This window comes from Bombina bombina, chromosome 4 (genome assembly GCF_027579735.1).
Source record: "Bombina bombina isolate aBomBom1 chromosome 4, aBomBom1.pri, whole genome shotgun sequence".
Taxonomy (NCBI): Eukaryota; Metazoa; Chordata; class Amphibia; order Anura; family Bombinatoridae; genus Bombina; species Bombina bombina.
In genome coordinates this window covers 337403038-337423305 of record NC_069502.1, presented here as the reverse complement: position 1 = coordinate 337423305, position 20268 = coordinate 337403038, and the positions used below count along the sequence as shown (strand labels likewise).

The window sequence follows — 20268 nt, the reverse complement described above, 5'->3', positions numbered from 1 at the left end:
CACTTCAGACACGACTCTAAATACCGGAGTTAGAAAGATCCCATTGAAAAGATAGGATACGCAAATGACGTAAGGGGATCTGCGGTATGGAAAAGTCGCGGCTGAAAAGTGAGTGTTAGACCCTTTTTTGAATGACTCCAAATACCGGCGGTAGCCTAAAACCAGCGTTAGGAGCCTCTAACGCTGGTTTTCACGGCTACCGCCAAACTCCAAATCTAGGCCATAGTGTGCCAAAAGAACATCATATATATATATGTAGAAATATATATTTATGAATAAATAGAACATATTCTGTTATTTGAAGAACATTGGAATGTGAAATATTCATATTTTCATGTTGGGTTAGCGTAAAGGAGAATATGAGATCTGGTTTGCGCAAGAGTGGGGTGTTTTTTTTTCTCCATTGACTTTTTTGGGGAATAAGTGAACATGCGCTCGAGCAGAAGTGTTAATTTGCAATCCACTTTGCAATCCACACTTGTCTTTTCCAGTGCTAAATAAAGCATCATTTTATGTGGGAGCTGAGCCTATCAACCATTGAGCAATGTAATTACAGGGTCTAAATTGTGCCTATTCACTACACCAGACTTCTTGCACTATATTTATACCTAACTTTGACAAAGGCTTTGTAAAGGACTGTTGAACCTCGGGCTTCTTCTGAGCAGAGGGCTTCTGGTATTCTCTGCACAATCAGAGATGGGTTATAGAGTATTGTATGGCAGTTACAGTTCTAATATAAAAAACAAGCAGACTAGGATGTGGTTGATGCTTCTAAATAACCAGTAAGTGAAAAATGTACTTCGTTGTACTTAGTACCTGCATACTCCCTAAATGTTTGTGTTCTGAAACATCCCACAAATAGATTCATAAGGATACCTACTTGGAAATATTTTATATACTGGATAATAATGGAATATTTCTATTTAAGAAAAAACTTTGTGTATCTGTCTATGTTATAATAAGTTTTCTGAGTGATATTAAAAGTGTTTTTGATAGTAGCTTAACAAAATTAGCAAAATATAAGAGTAAATAAGTTATATTTATGTGATAATGTATTCAGGGTTCTTCAAAAGAAAGTTAAATATATATATAGTGAAGTATTGTAAAACCGAATGGCTGCCAATGCCATCCAAATTTTTATTCACATTCCATATTGTTTATATATATTTATTTACTGCCATACCCATTTTATATCGTCAGGCTACAGTTGTCCATGGTAAAAAAATCTTTATTAAAGGTAACAACAGTTATGAAAAGGTATACGCATACTGTGTGTATTTTAAGAAGGCTCATCAGTAAGTTATCAGTAAGTTGGGCCCCTTAAAAAAATGTAGAAACTCAAATTGTAACTTGAGGTATGTTTATGTTACCATGTAGTGTTCTTTTTGTGAAACAGAAACTCCTATATTACAATGCTACGTCTAAAAATAATCCCAAAGATTTTTCTTGATTTCTCTTCATGCCGCCTAAGTTTTAAATATCAGGCCCACAGAGAGATGCATGGATTTATTTATTTTTTAAATAGAATGAAAATGTTTCCGTGTCACAGGGAAGGTGTCTTGAAAAGGGTAAACATCAGTGTTTGCAACAATGTTCTAGATCTAGGGCTCATAAAGAAACTCCTAAGCCTACCTCAGTATGCACCAATGAAATGAGTTGGAAGTGGAAGAGGTAAATTTCATAACATAAGTAAATAGGATTTTTTTATATATACTGTGTGTATGAGTAATCTGAATCATTAACATTTAATTTTGACTTCCATGTACCTTTACCATGATGTCACCAAAATCATGTTTTGATACATCAGGGGCCACCAAGAAGCCTTGTGTCCTACCTCTATGGAAAGTTTGAATATTTATTCTAGTTAATTGTTTTACTTATTGGCTGGAAAGTATGTTTAATAATAACCTACTCTGTAATTTTATCCACATACTTCCCCATGACACTTTGGTTGCATGGATGAATGGATTGGCTTTTTTCTTGTTCTTTGTTTTTTTCATATGAACATTTATTTAATCATGATGGTTTGCTAGCCAAGCATATACAAAAGAATACACAATCTTTTGTTATTTCTGCCTAAGGTTTGCACAAGGGGAATACACTCAAATTAAAAAGGAAAAAAGCATCTATAACTATTAACACATCATTTGTGAACTGGAATGGAAAAACATATATTAGTAGTGTGACTTTACAGTTAAGAAAACAATAATGAACTGTACAACATTTTTGTTCTTCATTGTTTACTCAAAAAATTAATATAATAAATTAAACAAAAATATATCCCTAAATTCTTAGGCGTACAGGGATATCTGCTGGAACAACAAGGCAGATATTATGATTATGTTTTTAGACACTGATAAGGAGAAGACAGAGGTCTTGTGCATTTGCACTACTGGTATACACCAATACTAGTTATTCATGCTTTACCTTAGTTATTCATGCAAACTTCAAGGAGGTACGTGTTATTCAAAGGGATAATTCCTAGGGTTAGTGGGTTAGTTTTGGGAGTAATCCTTTCGAAATGTGGAGTAAGTTTACATTGGTCCTTTAGAAAATCATACATTATGATTATGATTAGGGGAATTATGTAGATGGGACATATGTCTTAGAGGAGGTGGGTGTTAGTAGTTATATGTGAAGATAAATTGTAAGTAGGGATTAATCAAGGTTGGATATCTAAGAGGTAAGATGTTTATACAATTGTTGTAGTTAAGGCTAATGGAATAGGGATTCTGGAGTTAATATGATAGAGATAGGAAAGTTTAGTTCTAAGGGAAGGGGTTACTGGATAATGTTAAGACAATGTAGAGTCCTAGTAAGTGTTAATAAAGTCACGAGTCAGGACATTTAAATATAAAAGCAGAAACTTGTGACAGTATTTTTCCAATGTTAAGCCATAATATTGGTACCTTTATATTACATAGGAACCTTAAACAAATTATAGTGGAATCTAAACTCTTCCCTCCACATGCTACACCAAGTCTTGATCTGTCTTCTTCCTGATATGCACAAGGCTATGTTATTGTATTTATATTAAACTTTCCATAAGAAAAGCAATTCCGATAGACATTTGTAATTCAACATATTATTACCATATTATAAATATGTACTCAAATGGTGGCTCTGTAAGGCAGCACTCAAGCATGGTAACAGTGATCATCTGCCCTCGCTAGACACAAAGGGAGTTTATGTCCTTTAAAGATCAAGATGAAACCTTTCAGAGCAAAGAAAGAGGCACCTGTCTTGATTTTAGAATTATGGGAGTTATCTCTTTCTAATGATGGTTTTGTGACCTTGCTCATTGGAAGGTGGTGTATGAAGGGATAGGAACACCTCTGGACAACAAACTCACATACACACAACACCCCTCATTTAAATGAGGGGTCTCATTCTATTCTACTGTAGGTAGCAGGTGATTGCCATAGATTTTTTAAATCAGATGTTTATTAGTGACATTTAGAGTGTTCTGAGCTCTTAAAGGGACTCTGGCACCCCATATAGGCACTAATATGGAACAAATAAAAGATGGAAAGTGTTAATTTTTATTATAAGTGGAACTTGTTCTATGTTCTCGCAAGTGAACAAGTTACAAAATAGATGCGGCTCTATTGATTATAATGGAGCTTCCCTCACAACTCCCGGCTGTGCTGAGGAGCAGGTACAAATCTGCAACTTTCAATTTGCAATATTGAAACACGTTTTTTTGTGAGAAATTAGTTTCATAAATGAATTGTATTGAATCTAGGGCATTGTATTATAAATTGTTCATTAAATGGCATTATACGCATGAAAGAGGATGCTATCCTAAACAAAATATTAACAGTGCAGGGACAGTACACTGTAAAATTGTTTTTATATTAATGTATTTTCAATTACTTTTTATACCAGCTGCAGAGTATAAAATGTGTGAGAAATTGCATTTTCAGGTTTATTTGTATAAATGAAGTAGCTGGTTTTGTGCCTATTACAATGGGTTGAGTTTTGGGTAATATCAGATCTCATTATGTTATCACTTTGTTTACACAAACTTGTTTTCTTATCTTATATTTGTCTGGAAAACCAAAGCTCAATACTTAGACAGAACAATGGAAAATGATCAGTTTACAAACCGGCGTCTCTGGCTTTTGCGGGTGACGCCGCATATGTAATGGAGCCCAGGATCTGTGAGTAAGGCTGTCAATCAAAATGAATTAGATCAGTTTATTGATGTGGTAATATTTTTCAATAACATTTGTATTTACCCACAAAGTTTTCTATAATATTCTTAAGGCTAAATATTTATTGGTGGTTTGTTGTTTAATATTTAAACCTACCAATATTTTACTTAAAGGGATATGAAACCCACATTTTTGCTTTCATGATTTGAAAGAGCATGCAGTTTTAATCAACTTTCCAATTTACTTCTATTATCTAATTTGCTTTATTCTCTTGATATACTTTGTTGAAAATCATATCTAAATAGGCTCAGTAGCTGCTGATTGGAGGCTGCATGTAGATGCTTTATGTGATTGGCTCACCCTTGGGCATTACTATTTCTTCAACAAAGGATATCTAAAGAATGAAGTAAATTGGAATGTGTTTTTTAAATTGTATTCTCTATCTGAATCATCAAAGAAAAATTTGAGGTTTTATGTTCCTTTAAGCAACTTTCTAATTTACTCCTATGATCAATTTATCTTTGTTCTCTTTGTATCTTTATTTTAAAAAGCAGGAATGTAAGCTTACAAGTCAGCCCATTTTTAGTTCAGCATCTGGATAGAGTTTGTGATTGGTGGCTACATTTATTATGTATCAAATATCAAAGGAAAAAAAAACCACTGAAAAGCAATTGTCACAAGTGTCACATAACTAAAAGCAGCTAAAGGAGTGAAGGGGTTAAAGGTACAGTTTTCTGCAATTATCTTTCTTCTTAAAGTGTTTCTAATGTCTTGTCATGCCACATACAATTTATAACATATATGGGAATTGAAACCTTTATTTTGTTTTTTGTATATGAAATAGCAGGGAGACCAGACCTTCTTATCTTTCACTTTGTGCACAAAGGCCTCCTTATCTTAGCTCTGTCTGTATACAAATAGGTCAATTCATAGAGAGAGCAATTGAAGGTTTCAATAGACAAAATCAGTTATTTCAAATGTCCAAATAAAGGTAAATAGCTATATGTAAACAATTGAATACACTCCAGCAGGTAAAATCAATAAATGGGAAAACATTAAAGGCTAGATTACAAGTGGAGCACTATATATCGCTTGCGTGCAAGTGATATTAGCGATCCACTGAGTAATACGAGCGCACGCTAATGTGCGCTGGTATTACGTGTAAAGCGCAATGTGAACGGTAGCTCACATTCACATTGCTAGGAAGCATTGTACTCACAAGAGCGCGCTACCATAGGCTCCATTGGGAGCCTCGTTCTGATGCCGTCAAAGACAGAATTAACAGATAATGTTTATTACAGCCTCCATCTCTTTAGCACATCACATACTTTCAATTAGACATGTTTAGCTGTAAAAATTTGGTTTGGCAGAATTTTTTGGAAAGAATATTCAGGCAAACTAGTTTCCCTGAATACCACTATTTGGTATTAGCATGTTTTAAACTAAACTAATACTGAATATTTTTAAAACACATATGTTAAGCAAATGTAAATGTTCCAAAGCTACAGGTTAAAAAGTTCAGGCACCTTCCTACATCATGGACAAGTTGGGAGGCAGAGAAACCAAGCTCCAATCACAGTAAGTTCAGCACACAGCAGGAGTAACCAGCTATAGTGGAAGTTGGAACGGTACACTATTTAATATCAACCAACTATGTACACTATATAGCACTGGCTAGGCTGCAAGACATTGTGGAATTGAACAAAGTGTGGAATTGTATTCTAGTGGCCTGTATATATGTATCATATATGTACTCTTCATCAAGAGTAACTCCCACCTCAATTAAGGCTAATGGCTTTTTGTGGGATTATGAATATGTATTTGCAGTTATATTTTGGAATCATTATGGACTGGGATGGAATTCTTATTTGAATTGGGAAGAACTTTCAGTATCCTTTAAGATATACTGCTACAAAGATGATTGCACTGATGCCTGATGAAACAGCGTTCTGAAGCGCTGAGAAACGCGTTGCAATTGTAAGGAGAGTCAGCTAGCATACCCTACCTTTTTGGTTCCTGTTTTTAATTTCTTTGATATTTTAATAAACCAGTTTTACTTTTAATTGGAAACTTGCACTGCCTGCTAAATACCAATCACTTCCACTGGGAGTATCAAGCTTTGGAGATTCCAGCATTCCTGTGTTCCTGTGTTTCCTGGGTCCCTGTATCTGGGAGATCAGTTAGCTGGGTTGCTGCATAAATACCCAGTCTGCGCCCAATAGCACTGTCTGAGTGTTCCAAGGAGATGTGAGTACCCTATATCAGGGGTTCTATCTGTATCAACATTTTGTTTGCTATTGATACACGCAGACACCTCTCTTTTCTCTACATTTTGCTCCAGATCATATGACACTAAGGTGTAAGGAGAGTGCTGCCCACATTGGTGACTGGTCTTCCCATTCCGGAGGAACGGATTTACCTGACTAATATCTGTTTTGAATATTCCTCTCATTTGGACACTTATCCATAGAGACTTTTTCTCTGTTCATATATACATATATCATCTATAACACACACATTGTGAACAATTCTTTACTTTAAAGAAATGTTTTAAAGAAGTGTATGTATGCACTTGTTTATATAGTTGTATAGATATACTAGTATTATCACATTATTTACAGACAGCGCCCCCTATTAGAAGTGTGCCTGTATTGGCCTCTCCCGTCTAATAGTGTAAACTACAAAACACTGGCTAGGCTGAAATAAATTGTGGAATTGAACAAAGTGTGGAATTGTGCTCTAGTGGCCTGTATATATGTATACCTGCCCTGGAGGGATGCTTCTTCAAGAGTAACTCCCACCTCAATTAAGGCTAATGGACTTTGTAGGATTATTAATATGTATTTGCAGTTATATTTTGGAATCATTATGGACTGGGATGGAATTCTTATTTGAATTGGGGAGAACTTTCAGTATCCTTTAAGATGTACTGCTACAAAGATGATTGTACTAATAGGAATGGGCCCACTCATACGCCTAGATTTAGAGTTTGGCGTTAGCCGTCAAAAAGCAGCGTTAAGGGGTCCAAATGCTGCTTTTTACCGCCCGCTGGTATTTAGAGTCAGGCAGGAAAGGGTTTGCCGCTCACTTTCTTTCCATGACTCCAGGCTACCACAGATCACCCTACGTCAAATGCGTATCCTATCTTTTCTATGGGATTTGCCTAACGCTGGTATTACAAGTCTTGGAAGAAGTGAGCGGTACAGCCTCAACCGACAAGACTCCTACCGCCAAAAAAAAGTCCGCAGTTAAGAGCTTTATGGGCTAATGCCGGAACATCAAAGCAGAAAAAAAGGGTGCCTCCTAGTGTAGCCAATAAATCACAAGTGAGGAGTAAAGAAAAATAAACATACTCACAATGTAGAAAGGCAGAGATAATGCCTAGGAGAACGGTCTGGGAACTTCACAGTGTCCCAGCAAACTGTACACCGTACTGTGGCTGCTCCTCCCAGAAACAGAATGGAAATCTGTAGTTTGTAGAAATATAGAAAAGAAGAGGGCGACCCCTAGTGCAAATCAATTGTGGAGATGTAGTGGATATCAACTTGCAATAACAAAGGAATACTCACAAATTGTATTGCACACTGTAGTGCAAATGGAGCGTACTAGGTATATTATGGTGACCTAGTGCACATATGAACCAAGGCTATGCTGCTGCAATTGGAGATGGGCTCCAGGTGAACTGCTGGTGAACGTCAGATGGAAAAAAGAAGACTCCAGTATAGAAATAAGTAAAAATATTTAATAAAATAGTAAAAACATACACAGATCAGACAATGAATCTGTGTTGAAAATGCTACGCGTTTCTAAGCGCTGACCGCGCTTTTTCCTCAGGCGAATAATAATGACTGAACTGGAGTCTCCTTCATATATACCAGTGCACACTAAATGTTTGACAGCTGAATTACATTACACAGGTGCTGCACTAATTAACCACGTTAGTTCCTGACAACATGTCAGAAAGATACAAAAACAGTTTCTTAAATTCTGATAGACAATTCTAAATACAATGCGATACTAAACAAATGTGTCATAAAGTTACAACAAATAAGTACCATAAATTAAGATACATATGTTCATCATAAATATTGTGTACCATCACACTCTTATCCCTACATAACAATACTAATATATGATGTTTGTTGTAGTGCTAAAAAGTACGTATAGAGTACATATATATGGTGAGTTACCACATTTTCAATATAATAACACCCTATAGACTAATCCTGAAATAGAAACAGTAAAAAATATATCACGATTTGAAAATAAATAGTTTGCACCTAATGAGAGGGGTGTGTATGGCTGGACCAATAAAAATGCTCTGTCTGCAATCTACGAAAAATCTTTCTAAGCTTAGTGCATTGAGAGTTTCTAAATTTAAAGAAAAATATTATTCGTGCAATAATAACCTAGTATGTTAGATCAGATTGTGTGCACATTGGACCATTGAACTATTTCAATATCAAAACGTTAGTGAAAGCTCTGAAATTAAACTAGATATAGCAATGTCCAAAGTTTTTTTCCATTCTTTATCAGTAGTATAATACAAGCTGTAATTCTGTGAGTATATTAACTAAATTATGTTCCGATGACTAGGAGGCTGTGTGATATCAATCTCTGAGTGGTGTGACTGAATCTATCTAATATGCGCTATGTGTACCCTACATGTATATAATAGGGGGGGTGTGTCTAGTGACGTGAAACCTGCATCTATTGGCTAATAGGTGTGCATATTGATAATCTGAGAGTATGTATTACAAATTATTTAAAGATAACTATAAAACTAGTAACTAAAAGGAATGGTGTGATGAACAAAAATATTTTATGTTAATGATGTAAACTAAAAATAAACGTGACTCTAGTGATAACGTGTATCCTATAATATATTGAAAGGGACTAGTGGGTCAGTGATATAATATACATATATATGGCAAGATCCATATAGGTGAAATAACAATATGATAATATAAATGATATATGTTGCATAAAAAGATATAGTAATATTTATATGCAGGTGAAATATGTTAAAACTTAGCATAACTAATGTGAAACACGTGTATGACAGATAAGTAAGTGATGAAAACGAATGACCAAGGAATATAATGGTTGTTGCCTGTCCATATATATTAAATAAACTATATGGTGGTGTTGTGTACTAACAAAAGAAATAAAGCTATAAGTGTCTGAGTGCCTAATTGTATATTAGGATGCTGAATAAAACTACAAATGATATGACAATGGAGGGTATGTGTGAGGGAAGTGAAGTAATATGTGTAGAAATATATATATCTATATAAATACTGGTATGTAGAATGGGGTGGATTAAAAAGCAGCAGAGTCTATAACTTCATTAAGACCTTCAGGGTACAGAGTTTTGAATTTGTATATCCAAAAGGTTTCCCTCTGGCGTAGCTTGGTCATTCTATTCTGATAACTAACAGCAGGAATAGTTTCTAAAGGGGTAATAGTCATGACACATTTGTTTTTGCCATACATTGAAAAATGATGTCTGGAAGTACTGTATTTGTCAGATCCTTTTAGGATACATCTCAAGTGTTCTGACCATCTCTGTCTGATTTTTCTACATTCTATATTAACTACTGTGCTATAAAGTACACTAACACCCATAAACTACCTATGTACCCCTAAAGCGAGCCCCCCCCCCACATTGCAAACCCTCTAATAAAAAAAATTTAACCCCTAATCTGCCGACCGGACACTGCCGCCACCTACATTATAGCTATGAACCCCTAATCTGCTGTCCCTAACATCGCCGACACCTACATTATATTTATTAACCCCTAATCTACCCCCCCCATGTCGCCGCTACCTAACTACAATTATTAACCCCTAATCTGCCGACCGGACATCGCTGCTACTATAATAAATGTATTAACCCCTAAACCCCCGCTCCCGCCTCGCAAACACTATAATAAATTGTATTAACCCCTAATCTGCCCTCCCTAACATCGCCACCACCTACCTACAATTATTAACTCTTAATCTCCCACCCCCAACGTCGCTGCTACTATAATAAAGTTATTAACCCCTAAACCTAAGTCTAACCCTAACCCTAATACCCCCCTAACATAAATATAATTTAAATAAAACGAAATAATAGTCCTATAATTAAATAAATGAATCCTATTTAAAACTAAATACTTACCTAGTAAATCAACCCTAATATAGCTACAATATAACTAATAGTTACATTCTATCTATTTTAGGATTTATATTTATTTTACAGGAAACTTTGCATTTATTTTAACTAGGTACAATAGCTATTAAATAGTTAATAACTATTTAATAGCTACCTAGTTAAAATAATTACAAAATTACCTGTGAAATAAATCCTAACCTAAGTTACAATTAAACCTAACACTACACTATCATTAAACTAATTAAATAAATTAACTACAATTACCTACAATTAAATTTAATTAAATAAACTAAACTATAGTACAAAAAAACAAACACTAAATTTCAGAAATTAAAAAAATAATTACAAGAAGTTTAAACTAATTACAACTAATCTAAGCCCCCTAATAAAATAATAAAGTCCCCCAAAATAAAAAAATGCCCTACCCTATTCTAAATGACAAAGTAATCAGCTCTTTTACCAGCCCTTAAAAGGGCTTTTTGTGGGGCATTGCCCCAAAGTAATCAGCTCTTTTACCTGTAAAAAAAAATACAACCCCCCCCCAACATTAAAACCCACCACCCACATACCCCTACTCTAACCCACCCAAACCCCCCTTAAAAAAACACTAACCCCCTGAAGATGTCCTTACTTTGAGTCGTCTTCACCCAACCGGGCCGAAATCTTCATCCAAGGTGCGCAGAAGAGGTCCTTCATCCGGTAGAAGTCTTCATCCAGGCGGTGTCTTCAATCTTCATCCATCCGGAGAGGAGCGGAGCCATCTTCCAAGGAGCCGACGCGGAGCCATCCTCTTCATCCGGAGTCTTCTTCCACAATGATGGTACCTTTAAGTGATGTCATCCAAGATGGCGTCCCTTCAATTCCGATTGGCTGATAGGATTCTATCAGCCAATCGGAATTAAGGTAGGAAAAATCTGATTGGCTGATTCAATCAGCCAATCAGATTGAAGTTCAATCCGATTGGCTGATCCAATCAGCCAATCGGACTGAGCTTGCATTCTATTGGCCGTTCCAATCAGCCAATCGGAATTGAAGGGACGCCATCTTGGATGACATCACTTAAAGGTACCATCATTGCTCCGGATGGATGAAGATTGAAGACGCCGCCTGGATGAAGACTTCTACCGGATGAAGGACCTCTTCTGCGCACCTTGGTGAAGATTTTGGCCCGGTTGGGTAAAGACGACTCAAGGTAGGGAGATCTTCAGGGGGTTAGTGTTAGGTTTTTTTAAGGGGGGTTTGGGTGGGTTAGAGTAGGGGTATGTGGGTGGTGGGTTTTAATGTTAGGGGTTGTATTTTTTTTTACAGGTAAAAGAGCTGATAACTTTGGGGCAATGCCCCGCAAAAAGCCCTTTTAAGGGCTGGTAAAAGAGCTGATTACTTTTTTAATTTAGAATAGGGTAGGGCATTTTATTATTTTGGGGGGCTTTTTATTTTATTAGGGGGCTTAGATTAGGTGTAATTAGTTTAAACTTCTTGTAATATTTTTTTATTTTCTGTAATTTAGTGTTGTTTTTTTGTATTATAGATTAGTTTATTTAATTGTATTTCAGTTTAGCTAATTGTAGTTAATTTATTTAATTAATTTATTGATAGTGTAGTGTTAGGTGTATTTGTAACTTAGGTTAGGATTTATTTTACAGGTAATTTTGTACTTATTTTAACTAGGTAGCTATTAAATAGTTATTAACTATTTAATAGCTATTGTACCTAGTTAGAATAAATACAAAGTTGCCTGTAAAACAAATATAAATCCTAAAATAGCTACAATGTAACTATTAGTTATATTGTAGCTATATTAGGGTTTATTTTATAGGTAAGTATTTAGTTTTAAATAGGAATAATTTATTTAATGATAGTAAATTTATTCAGTTTAATTAAAATTATATTTAATTTAGGGGGATGTTAGGGTTAGGGTTATACTTAGGTTTAGGGGTTAATAACTTTATTATAGTAGTGGCGACGTTGAGGGCAGGAGATTAGAGGTTAATAATTGTAGGTAGGTGGCAGCGATGTTAGGGAGGGTAGATTAGGGGTTAATACAATTTATTATAGTGTTTACGAGCGGGAATGCGGCGGTTTAGGGGTTAATACATTTATTATAGTGGCGGTGAGGTCCGGTCAGCAGATTAGGGGTTAATAAGTGTAGGTAGGTGGCAGAGACGTTGGGGGGGGGCAGATTATGTGGTAATAAATATAATATAATATAGGTTTCGGTGATGTTAGGGACAGCAGATTAGGGGTTCATAGGGATAATGTAGGTTGCGGCGGTGTACGGAGCTGCAGATTAGGGGTTAATAATAAAATACAGGTGTCAGCGATAGCGGGGGTGGCAGATTAGAGGTTAATAAGTGTAAGGTTAGGGGTGTTTAGACTTGGGGTTCATGTTAGGGTGTTAGGTGTAGACTTAGAGAGTGTTTCCCCATAGGAAACAGTGGGTCTGCGTTAGGAGCTGAACGCTGCTTTTTTGCGAGTGTTAGGTTTTTTTTCAGCCAGATCAGCCCCATTGTTTCCTATGGGGATATCGTGCATGAGCACGTTTTTCCAGCTTACCGCTACCGTAGGCAATGCTGGTATTGAGAGTTGAAGTGGAGCTCTAAATACCAGCGTTGTCTTAAGGGTGCGCTGGGAAAAAAAGCAGCGTTAGCACCGCAGGTCTTTACCGACAAAACTCTAAAGCTAGGCGATAGTCCTTGATCAGACAGGGTTTTGTCATCATATGATTTTAATTTGGCACTTGCATATATTATTTTTACATATTTTGTATCAATAAAAATTATATTTGTATTAGCTATACCTTTGTCTGTTCTTATACTAGGAGTAGTTCGTAAACTTTTTTTTGTAAAGACTTGGGTGCTGGACAAGGCAGTCTGTGGGTCCCTAGGGAATCCTCTTTTTTGTTTTTTATAATTATTATTACTCCCACCATGCAAGAACTTAAAACATACAGGTCCCCATAGGATAGAAAGGGTTGGTGTTAAATATTGTTATATGCATTTGGAGGAATTTTGAGAAATATATACCTGTGCTTGAAGATCGTATAAGCTATTTTAACTTTGTAGAGCAGCATACTCCAATTTTAAGGTGGAACTTTCTTCTTTTTGATTTTGCATTGGGAGACGTCCCAATTAGTTTTACTTCGTAGTTCAAAGTTTTATTTCTGTTTTTAACTAGATTCCATTTGTACCCACTATATTTCAAGTGATGATGTTCTGTTTTAAAAATCCTTAGAACAAGAGTACACAATTTTGTGTGAGGTTATTACAAGAATCTATACGGATTAATTTGAACACATTACTTTGTGATATAAGATATACTTCAATTAAGCAATTTTTCAGACTGTGATCCATTTAGGATTTCAGTGTATGTTCACAATAAATATTGTGTTTTATGTTTTAAATTACTCACTGGCTTTTTATTATTATTAATCCGAACACTGCATTGTGCTGATGAAGACAGTGGCCTCTAGTTATTAAGGTCTGGCGGACCTGATCCGACACTGCGGATCAGGTCCGCCAGACCTCGCTGAATACGGCAAGCAAAAAATCGTACTCCATCAGGTTGATTTCCGGCGATGTCTGTTCGCCTGCTCAGAGCAGGTGGACAGGTTATGGAGCAGCGGTCTTTGTGACCGCTGCTTCATAACTGCTGTTTCTGGCGAGTCTGAAGACTCACCAGAAACAGGGGCTATCAAGCTCCTTACGGAGCTTGATAACTAGAGGCCATTGTATCTAGACAGCTAATTTGCCACTTATATTTGTTCTTTGCCACTTTTAGGTTTGCTAGTGTCTTAAACACTTTTATATAAATTTCTGCAATACACATTTTTCAACACATGTATACACTTATAATCAATTTATGTTAAACACTTTGATATACTCTGCTTTTTAGCGCCATCCTACTTTCTTTTTATTTTTTGCTCAATTAAAAGCACATGTGAACCATAAACATGAGAAGGGAACTGTTAGGAGTCTACCCGCATCAATAAACGGACCATGGGGCCAGTCACTAAACTAGAATATCATAAGTGGCAGGATAATCTGAACTTGCTCAATAGTGGGTTACCTCCTTATGGAAATTGTCCCAGTAATCTGGACCCTATAGCAATGCCCAGGGCAGAACATGAGAACATTGAAATGACCCAAACATGCTGATAGGGCTAGGATTTGTGTGAGATATCAGCGTGAAAGTGTAGTTAGCACCTGCTCAGACTCTTAGAGTGTTAGCTTTTAGCTAGATGATAGGAGCTAAACACGTGTTGGAATGCTGGCTAGTACTCAAAGGGTAAACATAGTTAGTTGTAATGTGACATTAACTAAGTTGTTAGCTGACGTGCTACAAGGGAACAAAAAGCTCACAAGAAATAGACCTATAATATACTTAGTAATTATTAATAATACACCATACGCATATGTATACATAGGAACATAGGGAAAACATAACATCAAGTTCTAGTGCTATGTGGTAACATAAGAAGAGGGAATTCTCATAAATGTCAATGAAACGTAAAAAATGCACGACTTCATATGTAGCAGCGATCTGGGCGTCCTTCCAGGAACCGATGTCAGTAGCTCCTACAGTTTCCCCACCACTAGTGAAGGACTCTCCACTCACACTTACACTGTTCGCAAATGCCAGCCAATTACACTCCCCCAGAACAGCTGATTCTCAGGCACCTCCAGTACTCTCCTCCATGGTGTTGGCTTGCATAAGTTCCTTCACAGACGTAATAGTTACTGCGGAAGTATTCCCCACGTTTAGCTTTGTAGCGTCAGGCTGCATATCAGTGACCATCTCACCCACCACAGCAGACTTGATATTCACCTTCTCTGTGAATTGGTCTCCTGCTATCGCTATCGCAATCCTCCTCCATTCTTAAGGAAATAGTCTGCAGGGAATCTTTGCTTGCTCTGCATACCCTGTGGCCGTGTCTCTATTCTGTGCTGGCAGAACAGCTGCAAAACTGGTCTCCGGTCTCAATTCGATGCCAGTGTATCTGAGGCAAAATTAGCGTTCTCTGAGTGTTGGTTAGGAGTCAAACATGAAGCCCCTTTATTATGGAGGCTTACTTCGTAGCTAAATTGTATCTTATATCATTTTTAAGGCAGTAGTATTCATTCATGCGTGCTGTCGGCTCCTCCCCCTCCACTTGTAATCTAGGCCAAAGTGTTTAATGTATTAAGAAAGATAAAAGAATAAAAACAATGTACATTTATTTTATTTATTTATATTGATTTTTTTTTTTTTTTTGCAATTACATACCTCTGGAATGTGTGGTTGCTACGCTTCCCCTAGAGATGCTGGAGTGTATCATATTTAACTCTGAAACATGCTACTCAGTGATTGTTTAGATCAGAGCACAAGCTCATTTACATGTATCCCAAATTAGTCACGGGGAAGGATACCAGAAAAAAAGGGCTTTTCAAGAGTTGTATCTCTGAACTGCTTTTGATTTGCTAAACTTTGTAAATTGTGATAACAGAAAAAGGGGTATAGAGAACTGTGATACCTTTTATTGCACAAACAAAAATGAGGTTTTGTGTTCTATTAGCTTTCAACTCTCTTATTCAGATACAGATAATGAAGAGACCTGTGACGTCTGTTGTTCATTTTACTTCTTTTACTGTAGCTAATTATAGATGGATATTATCAAGCTCCAGCACAATCAGTCACTGTGCAGTATGAAGGTGCGTCATGGTTCTCCATTCCGTAGAATGTACTCAAGCATTGTCATTTTTTTTAATTATGCAGAATTAAAATATATTTTGGTTAATTACATTTTTAGTTTAACTTCCCTTTAATTTTTGATATATGCTATACATATATAAATATATATTTTAATGCCCCTTTTAAGTTCATAGTGAGGTGACCTTATAAGCCTCCTTATTAAAAAGCCGCTCCATTTGAATACAAAAAGTTTGTCTAACGAATGGTATTTCAGTAAAAAAAAAAAAAGCTACTACCCTATAGAATTGAAGGTTTGAGATATATAATCGATGGAAAAAAAAATATATATAAATATAAACTGTATCATTGGAGAGCTCAGGTTTATTTTTAGCTTGTTATGCCAACATTTCAATCTGTTAAGTAGTTTGACTTGAAATTTGACAGGAACATAGGTGTGGTGAGATGTACAGGAACATTTGTTAGAGAACACTTTTTAATTCTGTGATGTCATTGTGAAATGGAAAAAATGAGTTTATCAAGAGTCAGCATAACTTAAAAATAGTGTAAATCAAATTGGTTGTCTGTACCCCAGGGTAATTATTTTTTCTTTAAACTACAATGTATCAAACCTTATACTAAAATGTCCTTACAAATTGTTCACAGCAAAGGTATGTTCTTGGTTCAAATCCCATTAACCTCTTTCCATACTGTATCTATATGTTGCTGTAATGTTTTTATCTTAAACTAAAGTAAATCAAATCTTAAAAACTTACACTCATTATATAAACCTTTGTCTGTCATATAAAAATGTGATTAAAGTTATGAGTTTTTTCTTGTGCTGGCAAAAAAACAAACATGTTTTGTGTTGTATGTTGATGGGGCATATCACTTTCCCCCCAGCTGTCCTTTTCAGCCAGTAATAAATAAATAATAATAAATAATGCTTACAATTTTGTAGGTAGCGCTGTAAAAATAAATGTAGATTAAATGGCATTTATTAGGTTTAGGGTTTGCTGCTTTTCTTGCTAATAGTATAAATAATATGGCTGAAAACAGAAGCTGATGCTGATAATATTAACTATAAATGCTCATTTCTATCATATTAGATTTTGAGGCCTATTTATTAAAGGTCTGTCAGACCTGATCCCACAGTGCGGATCAGGTCTGACAGACCTCGCTGAATGCGGAGAGCAATACGATCTCCCTATTGCTGCTTGTGCAACGCCGCCCCCTGCAGATTCGCGGTCAATCGGCCGCCAGCAGGGGGGTGTCAATCAACCCGATCGAACTCGATCGGGTTGAATTGTGGCGATCTCCGTCCGCCTGGAGCTTGATAAATGGGCCTCTATGAGGCTAATTTAACAAATGTCTGTCGGACCTGATCGGACAGTGCGGATCAGGTCCGACAGACATCGCTGATTGCGGAGAGCAATACGCTCTCCATATTCAACATTGTACCAGCAGCTCACAAGAGCTGCTGGTGCAACGCCGCCCCCTGCAGACTCGCGGCCAATGGGCCGCCAGCAGGGGGTTGACAATCAACCCGATCGTACTCGATCGGCTTGAATTGTGGCAATTCCTGTCCACCTCATCAGAGCAGGCGGACAGGGTTATGGAGCAGCGGTCTTTAGACGACTGCTCCATAACTTGTGTTTCTGGCGAGTCTGAAGACTCGCCAGAAACACGGGCCTTCAAGCTCCATTCGGAGTTTGATAGATAGGCCCCTTTCTTCCAGTCATTAATCTCTGAGACCTAAACTATTTTCTTGTATACTGCCACATCAAGATGGGGGGCACCCATATGCTGAGTGGGATACAGTTCCAGCGGGAGACATGCATATCTCATGGTCCCTACAGACACTTTTCCACAGACATTTCCTTCAATTCCTTTGGAAGTTTATATCTCCCTCTGTAGTGTTTTACCAAGCTGATGAGACAAGTGGTTGCTCTTCTTCAGGGTGACATTTTGTCTAATTATCTATTTAGACAACATCCTCCTTTCTCAATACAGTATTATTTTATAATGACAATCCCTGTGGGTTTTTCCCCTGATTCAGAACCTAGGATTTTTGATTAACAAGAAAAAAATACATATTACTACCCTCCTAAAAGGTAGAATTCTTAGGTTTCACAATCGACTCCATTTCAACACAACTTTCTCTCCCTCCCTCAAACATTCTATTGATTTGTAAAGAACTCCAGTCCACCCTCAGAAATCCCTCTGACATCTGGCCAGAATTATAGTTTTGCTTTTATCATCCATACAATTTTTCAGGCCCTCTGCACTACAGAGCTGTACACCATATAGCCGCAAGCTGCACTTATGTGTTAAAAAATACACACTTGCTAAAGAGATTTCAAATAAGGCCATATATAAATAAAAGTTTTATAAAACCTCTGATGTTTGGTGTTAAAACACTTAAACAATATCCCAAAACAAGATGAGAAAAAATGACAAATTGCAGGCTGTAATTCACAAAGCATCCATTGAGAGTTGAAGTATACCTAGAAAGATTAAAAAAAACTCAGATTGTGTACATATTAATGTACATACTAAAAAAAAAAATTACAAGGTGTACAATAAATTCAAAGAGATCTCAGTCCACCAACGCATGTGGAAACTACAGAAGTTGTTATTGTCCTCTCCTCTGCTTAGAGTAAATTCTGCTCCATCCCCTCCTGCTTATAACTTTAAAATGGTATTTCCAAACAAACACATATAAGTATAAAATGCACTTTAATGTAAAGTCTTTAAATCAGAGTGGCCAGGGTTCTACAACCAACCATGGCTATATTCAGGGGGTTCTAAGGAACTTTCCCAGAAGTTTAAAGAAAATATCCACTCTACTATTACTGACTTGATGGCTTGTATGCCTCTAGCTTTAAACACAAAAACATGCAAGGGACAGAGGTGATCCTCCACAGGCCCTTAGTTCTTTTAGGACACCCCTAAGAAGTGACCATATAGTAATTACCCCACAAAGAATGAGGTTCTTTAGAATCTGATCTTTCCACTCTACCACTAAAGCAGTGGCTGAAGATGTCTCTTAATTTTAGGACAGATCATATCTATACTTTTTAAGTATTAGTTGCCTTAGAAGTAGATGATGTTGTCACTACTGATAAACAACCACTGAAAAGAACCAATACATTTCTTTAATTCAGCTCCCAAACAGCATGCGGTCTTCCCAGTTTCTCAACTCATATCTAAGGAATGGAATAAACCAAGTGTTTCTTTTATTATGTCAGACAAATTTAAAAATAGGTCCCCTATTCCTTCTGCAAACTTATCCTAAGGTGTATAGAGGACTATTCCTTTGGATGATAGCTCCTCCTTCATGAACAAAAAGCTTGAAGGCATTCACAGGCAATCCTTCCAGCTTGCAGGCTTTATGATTAGGCTAGCTGCTATTTTTAACTTGTGTTGCTGCCGCTACCACCGTCTGGTGTGATAATTTTTCGCAACTCATTTCTGGAGAAGCTTCTCTGGAAGAGAAGACCACCTGAATTTAATCATCTGTGGAAATGATATGCATTAATGTAAAAAGTGCTTCTATAACTGTTATAGACAAACATTATAGCTCAAGTCATGTTGTGCTTATATGTTTTTTAAGAACAGGCTGTCATCTCTCACTTTTCGGAGAAAGGTAAAGATTTTGGGCTAGAGTACGAGTGGCGCTCTAACTGTTGCGCATGAGCGAAAAGGGGTGTATCACAGCTCTTTGTGCGCATCAGAAGTATAACACATTCACTTGAACGCAATTAAATTTAACACACATCGGGATATCGCATATTTCAGAGGGGGGGGCATCAAAAATACATTTAAAAATACACTAGCACTCATAATAACACTGTCTGAAAATTTTTAAAAAAATATTACATTAAAAAGTTATAAGGGCTTAAAGATATGAGGTCTCAGGTGTTAGAAAAAAAGGGCTGCAAAGTGCTTTAACACAAAGATACATACTTTTACCTGTCTAAATATGTATACGTATAAGTTTGTATACAGGCGTATCTCAGAGATATTGCTGGTTCGGTTCCAGACCAACGCAATATAGCAATAAAGTGAGTCACACTCTTTTTTTTTTTTTTTTTTTCAGTGCACAGTAAAGTTATATTTAAACTATACTGTAGTCTAATAGGTGTGCAATAGCATTTTGAATAAAAAAAACAATCACCTAGATTACAAGTTTTGCGTTTGTGTTTTAAAAAATGGCCATTTCAGTGTTAAAACAGCAACACAGCCATTATGAGTCTTGTCGCTATAACTGTATTGCAAGCCTTT

General features: G+C 36.5%; 1 protein-coding gene across 1 annotated transcript in view; it reads left to right on the top strand.

The window, feature by feature from the left end:
- The window catches only part of VEPH1 (ventricular zone expressed PH domain containing 1), a 971752-nt gene that overhangs the window by 905416 nt on the left and 46068 nt on the right, over positions 1-20268 (top strand). The gene's annotated exons all lie outside the window — the stretch shown is intronic.